Genomic DNA, 10,606 nt, shown 5'->3' on the forward strand with positions numbered 1-10,606 from the left:
ACTCCATTTCACTACTCCAAATGAGTAGGTCAATATTGGTATAGCATAAGTATTTATAGCTTTTGTCTTGTTTCTTGCTGTCAATTCTGTTTTCAGTATTTTTGTTAGTCTTTGTCTATATTTTTCTTTTAGTTCTTCTTTAATACTTGTATTATCTATTCCTATTTTTTGTCTGTATCCTAGATATTTATAGGCATCTGTTTTTTCCATCACTTCTATGCAGTCGCTGTGGTTATCCAATATGTAATCTTCTTGTTTAGTGTGTTTTCCCTTGACTATGCTATTTTTCTTACATTTGTCTGTTCCAAAAGCCATATTTATATCATTGCTGAATACTTCTGTTATCTTTAGTAATTGGTTGAGTTGTTGATTTGTTGCTGCCAGTAGTTTTAGATCATCCATGTATAGCAAATGTGTGATTTTGTGTGGGTATGTTCCAGTAATATTGTATCCATAATTTGTATTATTTAGCATGTTGGATAGTGGGTTCAGAGCAAGGCAGAACCAGAAAGGACTTAGTGAGTCTCCTTGGTATATTCCACGCTTAATTTGTATTGGCTGTGATGTGATATTATTTGAATTTGTTTGGATATTAAGTGTGGTTTTCCAATTTTTCATTACTATGTTTAGGAACTGTATCAATTTAGGATCTACTTTGTATATTTCCGATATTTGTAGTAACCATGAGTGGGGTACACCATCACTATTATTATTTTTATTATTATTATTATTATTATAATTATTTATTACCCTAACTGTTACCTACAACGTCTAGCACTATTTCATTTCATATGTCTCTGAATTAACTCTTCTTTAAATTCTTCAACTGATGCAGCTCTCTTAAGAGCTTCCGTGTAGCCTACATAAGTTTTTGCTTCTCCTGTTAGTCTCAATTTTGCAACACTCAACAATTTCTTATCAGACCAAGCTTCCATCTGAGCCACATTTCCGAAGTCTCCCACAAAAGCCTGCACATCCTTGGTGCAATTTAACTTGCAAATGACAAATCTACACCCCACTGTGACAATCACAATTGTATTGACCCATGCAGTTCTGTATTCAGGGTTGTCACAACTTTCCCCTGGTGAAATTCCCTTATATTTCCCTGATTTCCAGACAAGTTTTAGGATTTTTCCCTGGCAGATTTTGAGATCTCAAGGATAAGTTAAGATGTAAGTTGACAATCTGTCTTTGCAGCTACAGTACAAGAAACAACAGTGCAAACGAGGAAATATCTAAAAACAACTTGCAAGCAGATGGCGTTTGCTGATGTGAGCAAAAATCTTAGGTACTAACATCAACATCTTTCACAATTAACTGTTCGTAGATGGAGAAAGCAAGCCAAATGGAATATGTGTTTCATTAAGACCACTTATGTTATTTTATTTCAATAAAACGAAACACATTTGGTGAAAAAAATGCACTTTCCTTGGAGTTGCGAGTCAGATTTAAAATACCTTCCCGATTTCAGAAATAATCTCAGAAAAATAGTAGACCTCTTGAAAGAAGTGTGTAAGGCGGGTAAGAATTCTGTAAACCAACACTGTAGGTGACTGCCAATAAAATGTTGCTTCTACTATGTTCGTTATTGTCGGTTATTATCTACTATGTTATATCTATTATTTTGCAGGTATTATGTGATTTTTCTTTTGAGAAATATGTGATTACCTAGTGTACAAACCACCAGCAACTAACACAGTTTTCTTCTTCTTACTGTCCTTATTTTCTAATACATAAAACTACTTTTGAAGTGACAAAATGTACTTGAACAAATAAAATTACTGTAAAACGCCGAACTCCACAATTTGCAGTGAAACAGATGCAATTTCTGAAATCCGTCACCCATGGCCTCTGGCCTCCCTGCATTATGCTACACACAATCAGACCTGTCCTGCGGGCAGATCGCCGAGACTAGATCCAAAGGGCAGGGCCTTCACATTAGTGGGGACCGAATAGCTTCTGATCGGCAAGCCCAGTCCATTATAGATACCTTCAGAAACGGCCTGTGGTTTTGGCCCATCGCAGAAATCCACTCATGTGGCCTGCCATTCATGGGCCACAGACAGCGAGTCAATTAAATGAGAGCACGGTGATCAATCCATGCAACAGATTACTTTTTCAAAAACTCTGAGAATCAAAAATAATGAGCATTGATAGCAACTCACCATAAAGATGATTGCTGAGCCACAGACAGGCACATAGAAAAGACAATTATCCTCACACAACTAAATTTTCAGCCATAGCTTTTGTCAGAAAACGAGAGCACCCAAACATTCATACAATCACTCAGACACAAATCATGCACACATAACACCTGTCTAAGGCTACTGTGTCTATAGTCTGTGAGAATTAGATCCAAACAAACCACTCTTCAAGCCTCTCGTTGGCAGCTGCTAGGCTAGCAACAAGAAATGGTGACAGCACTGACTGCAAGCTGAGGGGAGTAGTAGGAGGGGGATAAGCGGGGTAATGAGAGAGTAGAGAAGCAGCACATGTTCTCAGCTGCACCCAGCCAGTGACGATGCGTGACACCTCAGTAAACAAATCATTTCATCTACTGAGGCAAAAAACAAGATTTTTCCAGTGTTTTTTTTTTTTTTTTTTTTAAATTTTACTGATGTGTTTGAAATTCTGATATTCCCTGATTTATAGAACCTGTGGCACCCCTGGTATTATCCGCTGTTAATTGTGCTACCTTTTCTACAATATGTTTACTGCTTCCAGCTCTGATACATCTCGAATCTCTGGTTCTGTCGAAGCTTTGTCCTTGATGACACTCATTATGAGGACTAATATTCACAAGACAAGAAGACAAAATACACTAACTCAATTCTTATGTCTAATCACGTTTCATCTCAACTCCCAGTATTGCCTAGCCACATGCCTCCATTGTTTACATGTATAACATTTTACTGGAACTGACCAAGCAAAGTGGTGTAGCAGATAGCACACTGGACTCGTGTTCAGGACGACGACGGGTCAAACCCGTGTCTGTCAATCCTGATTTAGGTTTTCCATGATTTCCCTATATCACTTCAGGCAAATGCTGGGAAGGTTCCTTTGAAAGGGAACAGCCCATTTCCCCATCTTTCCCTACTCCGATGGGTCCGATGACCTAACTTTTTGGTCCCTCTCCCCCATCTCGACCAACTGTGGCGAAACAAGCATTGTGTCATTTGAGAGATACAGAGGCAAGCGGGCATGCCGGCACTTACCCCAGTTCACTGCTACTAATGCCACGTCATCATAGCACACCTGTGTGTAGCATACAAAGTATTGTGCCATAATCTAAGAATGAAATTAAAAATTAAAGTTGCTTTTCCAAACTTTGTCAACATATGCTTCAGCATATTAATGTTTAAATTGTCCAATCACAGAGTGATCAGATGAATATATTTCCCTAAATACATCATTAAAAAAAAAAAAAAAAAAAGGTGGTGCTCAGTAATAAAGTAACAAAACCAAAAATAGTTCATAATGTGCAAATGTACGTAAAACTCAACTGTTACAAGTATCAACTTTATCAGAACAATATTTTGGTCAAAATCGAAGTTTTTACGAAAAATTGAAGGTGCTGAAATATAAAAATTCGTATGAGGTTTCAGTTCAGTATAAAAGCGTCAACTATGTGACCCCATTAAGCTACCTCTAATGGTTTTCAAATAATTTACTAAAAACTAAATTTTAAACAAAAATGTCCTTATTGTAGTAATTATCAGATATATAAATGATGGTTCCGACTACAGCACTTGATTACATCTATTGAATAATGAAGATAGAACAAGTTTCAAGACTTTGATGTAAATAACAATCAATACAAGATCTCTTAAAGATGTAGTTCAGAGGTCACGTTCTACTGTCAGTACCACTCTAAAAATTCTGGACAGCTAAGTTTACATGTACGCGAGCTAAACCTTTTTCCGTGATTAAAGCCTACATAACCACATTCGTACAAAAATTACAAAGATTCTAAATTGATACACAACAGTGCTGTAAAATGATGTGTGTCTAAGAAAGCGGCCATTTAGATGCTGCTACTTGGGGATAGAGCGGATGCCGGTAGATGTTCCCTTCGGCCGTCCACTGCGCCCATATATAAATACGGCCAGATAGGCAGTGACTTGACTTCACTTCACACCCAGCTTTCAATCGATATGCATCTGTCAAATGCCGGCTTATGCGCTGTGCTGCCTCAGATGATGTCACAGTTATGCTGCTGTTAAACGCGTGTTTTTGGTTCAAATAGGAAGGAAACTTGCGAGAACTGTACTCTGTCCTGGATCGCTTAGATTTCACGAAAGTAACTGTTTGTGTGCCACCCATAATGTTAACAAAACCGTGTGGCAAATAGTGATATAATTTTTCCACCTTTGTGGCGAGCATTTAACTTTGATTATTTGAAGTCAGGACGAAAGACCATTTTATGGGAACTTACCATAGGGGTCACCTCTGAACTACTCATAGTGCTGTGAAATTTTCTTAAACGTAACTGAATCAGTTAGAACTCAAAACTTTTATTTCTAACTATAATTCCTGATCCCACTGAGTAAACAGAGAGTAGAAACATTTCTTTCAAGGAACAAAAGAAGAATGTCAACTCGTAGACTGGAAACTACGGTCAGTATGTTCTCCATCCCTTTCTGGCTTACCACAAAAATAATTTTCAGGCTCTTGTCAGCAGACGGTGCCGCCACTCCACACAATCAACCAAATGGCACTGATTCCATACATGACGCTGAATGAACCTCAAGGCTGCTCTGTGCACATCTAACAGGCACAAACCAATCATGACGTCCATTACCTCTAAAACTAGACAAATCCACTGGTTCTTTATTAGCAATAAAAACTACTTTAGAAAATTCATGACTGTCAAACTTCTTCTCTGTGACCAAAACACAATTTTTTGACTCGCTGTACTCGCTGTAGGTTCAGACATTGTCCTAAGAAGGTGACATCAATGTACTGACATCTGTGTTAAATGACCCTTGGACTGTCACTTCTGAAGAGTGAAATGAGATGTCAGGGCATCAGTAGATTTATTCTATTAATTTCTCTATTCCGGTCCTCAGCCATAGTACATCAGGAACATTTCGGTGAAGGCATCAGTTGGCTCTCGTGCGAAACAATATACATCCAGCACTGCTGACAACACAAAAAACTGTGCCGAGTGTGGTGTCATTCGAATGCCATTGTCAGCAACGTCTCCAGCTGCAACTGTGAAGACAGCACGGCGATGCAGCGGATCATGCCCATTAACTTCCTCCAATGATTGGGTGGCACCCTCGTGGCTCAGGGCAGACTGCCCTGTCTTATGGTTGAACAGCGGACCCCATACTGCATTCTGCGATGTCGTTCGAATGTCATCGGCTTACGGTGTAAGCTGTGATACTGAGACGAGAATCACTCAGGTCATGAAAGGCCGAGTACTTATACACTCCAGACTATGTTCGTTTAGGGCTTAAGGCGTGTACCCGAAACACTTCCAATGGTTTATATGCTACATAGTGGTACAGGATACCCCAGCCATGCACCTTATGGTGGCTTGCAAAGTACATATGCAAATATCAATGTAGAGACAACTAACATAGGAAATTTACTCCCAATTATTTTTGTAAGCAAACTGTAGGATTTGTGAGCCAAATATAACCAACAATGGATGCAGGATAGCACTGGCTTTGAGAGAGAGGAGAGAGAGAGAGAGAGAGAGAGAGAGAGAGAGAGCGCTCTCATGTGCATGTGGTCACGTACACATGCGCGTGCATGTGTTTTCTCTCTAAGCTAGGGAAAGGATTTGTCCAGAAGCTACAGGAATTTTCAGTCAGGTTTACACGCCTGTCGACAACTCAATGCCTCTAATACTCAATGATCCTATATTATTTACATTCTACCAGAACTCTCCATTACCAAATTTCACCATCTTTTTGATTTTTGTCTGTCAATTCTGCAAAAGGTATTCATACTGGGAAGAAATATACTCTTTCCTTCTGTCTTAGATATTGTGGATTTTACTTTTTCTCTCATTTCCAGTGAGAGTGCATCTTTTTATAACAATCTTTAAACTTAACTAAATTAAAATAACCACTGTAAAAAGCCTACTTACTCAAAATGCATACAAATGAACAAAAAAACAGAAACACTAACTTTCAAATCCAAGGATCCTTTCTTCCATGTGACAAGAGAGAGAGTTTCATATTCCCATTTTATTACAGTTGCCTTTTCAACTTTACTACACTGAAATTATATAATGTGTTCACAACAACAAAAATTACGAACTATTACACAGTAGCAGAGATCAGTATAGTATGTACAAATTATACAATCAATTTTATGTTCATTCATATTAGGGGGTAGTTCACAAAGCTACTTAAATCCAACATACAAACAAGAAATAAGTGCAGACCTAACACACACATACATCACACATAACAGAGAATAAGATCATGGCAGTTACTATGCAGAATTAAATTTAACACTTAAAGCAGCAATTCAATAAACAGTCAAATTAAAATAGTAAATGCAAAACTATTAAAATAGGTCACAAATGCATAGCAATCATGACAGTACATGCACACATTTTCAACAAATGACAATAAATACTTGGCGTGACTAATATAAAACCAAAGTCAAAAATAAAAATTACAAATAAAAGAAGAACTTCTCCTTAACAGGAATAATGGGTAGGTAGAACAGCATAACATAAAATGATACGGCACTCGGTCTCCAATTTATGTGATTATACTGGGGAGATGATCTTCTACATCATTGTATTTCTAATATCTGATACTTGTGAGTTATATCAGACACAAGACATCAATTTCCAAATAACTTGTGATACATAACAATAACTTTACTCACAAACAATAATGCCAAAGACTGGAGGTATGAAGATGAATTTAAAAAGTGAATAACTCTCAGATGGTATTGTTCGGACAAAATTTCACTGTTGGTTGTGGTCTGCCTGTGGATAAAGTAAAACTTGGAAGACAGTTTTACAATCTGGAATTTTTATTTGCACTTCCTGCATCTCTTGAACTCTAAAGTATTAACAAACAAGAAGGGGGTGGGCACAATTATCTCTTACCTTCATTTTATTTTTGGTAACAGAGTTGTCTTTACAAGTCAAAGTATAAATATTATAAATAATTAAAAAGGAAGCCTCCCAGATATGGGTGGCACCGAGGAAATCAAATACTCGGGGCGGACCAAAACTATCACATCCTCGAGGATAAGTACCCGGAGTAAAAACCGGCGAAACGAAGAAAACTAACACAAAAGCCCAGACACGTCTGTGTGGTAACCACCGGTACTCTGGCCAGCGTCTGTCACCAACGGTGCGGCTGATACGAGCTCCAGGAACTGAAAATCCCTGGTTCTACCAAACTGGCGCAAGCCAGACGAATTACAAGCATAATGGCAAGTACACCTAAAAACAACATTACCCCAGGTGGGCGATCCACCCGTCGCAAGACGGCAACCAGGCACTCGGATTCTGGGGGACTTGAAGATGTACTAAAGGGCGAATCGGAGCGCTCTGGCAAACTACCCAGGAAAACACACACATACTTTGGCACCTTCAACATACAGACACTAATACAAACGGGAAAATTACACAATCTAACAACGGAACTCACCAGTCAAAAGATCTCAATCCTAGTGCTACAAGAAACAAGATACACGGATTCAGACACAATAGACTACGGAAACTACAGATTCTTCAAGAGTGGAACCAACAGGAAAATCGGCAAAGGAGGAGCACTCCTCGGCATGGCCTTCGCAGTAAACAAAAACATCCTAGACTCAGTAAAAGAAGTCAACGCGATCAACAACAGGCTCATGACCATGCGAATCAAACACGCCAACAAGAACTACACCCTCATCAACGTACATGCCCCCACGAACGCAGACAACAAGGACAAACCAAAAGAAACAGACAAATTCTGGGACAAACTCGAAACCACCCTGGCAAAAATACCCCAAGACAACGCAAAAATTCTACTAGGCGATTTCAACGCACAAATCGGCAGAGAAAAACGCTACAGAAAAACAGTAGAAAATTTCCCTGCACACAAATTCACCAACAAAAACGGCACCAGACTGATCGAACTCTGCCAGCAAAACAACCTCAAAATCATGTCAACCTCCCTGATGAAAAAGCCCAAGAAACAAAAGACGTGGCGATCACCAGTCCACTCACTAGGCGAATTCCAGATAGATCACGTGGCAATCTCCTATAAATACCAGAAAGAAATCCACGACGTCCAAGTGAGAAAAGTCGCCAACATAGATTCGGACCACTACCTAACAAGAATCAAAATCAAACTCACACCAAGAAGACAACACAAAAAGAAATTGACCTCACCGAAATTTGATACAAGAAAGATCAGAGAATCGAACATCACAGAACACTGGGAAAAACAAGAGGCGAAAGATTGGACCAGCTTTAAACAAAAAATTGTGAACACAGCCAAAGAACTGATCCCGCTGACTAGAAAACCCAGGCACCCTTGGTGGAACACTACCTGCGAAATCGCCCTACAAAATCGAAGAACAGCTTTCACAAACTACAACAGCAACAAAACACAAGAAACACAGGACAACTTCTATGAAATTCGAAGACAAACATCGAAAACAATAAGACAAGAGAAACGCAAATACATAAACGATCAGCTAAACTCCATCGAAGAAGACTTCAGAAATTTCAACACACGGGATTTCTACAGGACGTTCGCCAACCAAGTCAAAGGATACTCACCACAGAACCTCTGCTTCAGAAAAGAAGACGGAAAACTGGCACTTACCAGCAAAGAAAACTGTGAAGAGCTCGCGAAGTACTTTTCAAAATTACTAAATTGCCCGGAACCTAACTCAACCTTCGAACCCCGAGAGCCGGCCAACGCACCGGAAGACTCACCATCACCAAAAAAAGAAGAAATCCTCCACTGCATAAAGAAACTGAAAAACAACAAGGCAGCCGGTGAAGACGGAATAACGGCAGAACTGCTGAAGAACCTAGGACCAAACTCGCTAAACGAAATCACACAAATCATACAGAACACCTGGACAACCGAAATCATACCTGACGACTGGAAGACCGCACTCATTCACCCGCTACACAAGAAAGGTGACAGGACAGACACAAACAATTATAGAGGAATTTCCCTGCTACTGGTCATCTACAAAATTCTATCAACCTGCCTTCTCACCAGAACGCAAGGACAACTGGAACCCGCCATCTCGGAATACCAAGCGGGCTTCAGACCCAACAGAGCCTGCCCCGAACAAATCTTCAACCTGAAATCAATCATAAAATCCCACATGACAAGCCCCAAAAAAATCATCTGCACTTTCGTTGACTTCAAAAAGGCTTACGACTCGATCGACAGAAAGTCCCTCATCCAAATCCTCAGAGAAAAAGGCCTAGACCAAAAGACCCGAAGACTAATCGAACAGACACTAACCAATACAAAATCCAAAGTCAAATTCATGGGCGAAATCTCGGACCCCTTTGAAATCCACACTGGCCTAAGACAAGGAGATGGACTATCCCCGCTATTGTTCAACATCGTCCTGGACAAAGTAATGAGCGAATGGGAAGCTGAAGTCAGGAGACAAAACACCTGGAGACCAGTCACATTAGGAAGGAAAAAACTGGAAATCCCTTACCTAGCATTCGCAGACGACCTAGCAATACTGACCTATGACCCAACATCAGCAAAAACACAGATCGAAATCCTGAAAGAATGCGCCGAGAAAGTCGGCCTACAAATCTCTTTTGAAAAAACGCAAGTCCTAACAAGAGAAGGCGACGACATCACAACCAAGTACGGCAAAATTAAAGGGGTCACACACTTCAGATACCTAGGCGAAATCATCGAACCGACCGGAACAGAGAAACTGGCTTACGAAGACAGACAACAGAAGACACGGAAATCACTAGGCATGGTACGAAACGTCTACAACAAACAATGCATTTCCAGAAACACCAAGATCAGACACTATAACACAGTGATCAAACCCGCCGTACTGTATGCCAGCAAAACACTAGCACTCAACAGGAAAATCAAAATTGAAGAAATCAAAAAAGAAGAACGCAAAATCTTGAGGAAAATTTTAGGAGGAAGACCCACACCAGATGGCTACAGACTACAGAAGAACTCAACAGTAGAAGCATATTCGAACATCGAGAACGATATGAGAAAAAGACGCCTTAAATTCTACGGACATTTAGATAGACTCCCTGAAACAAGACTCACCAAGAAAATTCTAGAACACATCTAGACACTTAAAGTCTCGACACCCTGGATGGAAGGAGTCCGAAAAGACCTACAAGCAATTGGCACCACAAAGACCACAGACAGAAGCACCTTCCGAAAACACATAGACAATTGGGAAGTAAAGTCAGAAGCGCTAAAACAGCGGACCAAACAAGAATGGTCTGAGGAGAGGAAAGAGGCCCTCTCCAAGAGAATGAAGGAGTACTGGAAGGACAAGAAGAACAAGCCTTCAAAGTCATAAGCTTAACGATTTCCTTTTAGGGAAAATTCGCCAACAATAACAATAATAATAATTAAAAAGGAAGATTAAAGTTTATTCCCAGCATTACTTG

This window comes from Schistocerca piceifrons, chromosome 2 (assembly GCF_021461385.2).
Source record: "Schistocerca piceifrons isolate TAMUIC-IGC-003096 chromosome 2, iqSchPice1.1, whole genome shotgun sequence".
NCBI classification, from domain to species: Eukaryota; Metazoa; Arthropoda; class Insecta; order Orthoptera; family Acrididae; genus Schistocerca; species Schistocerca piceifrons.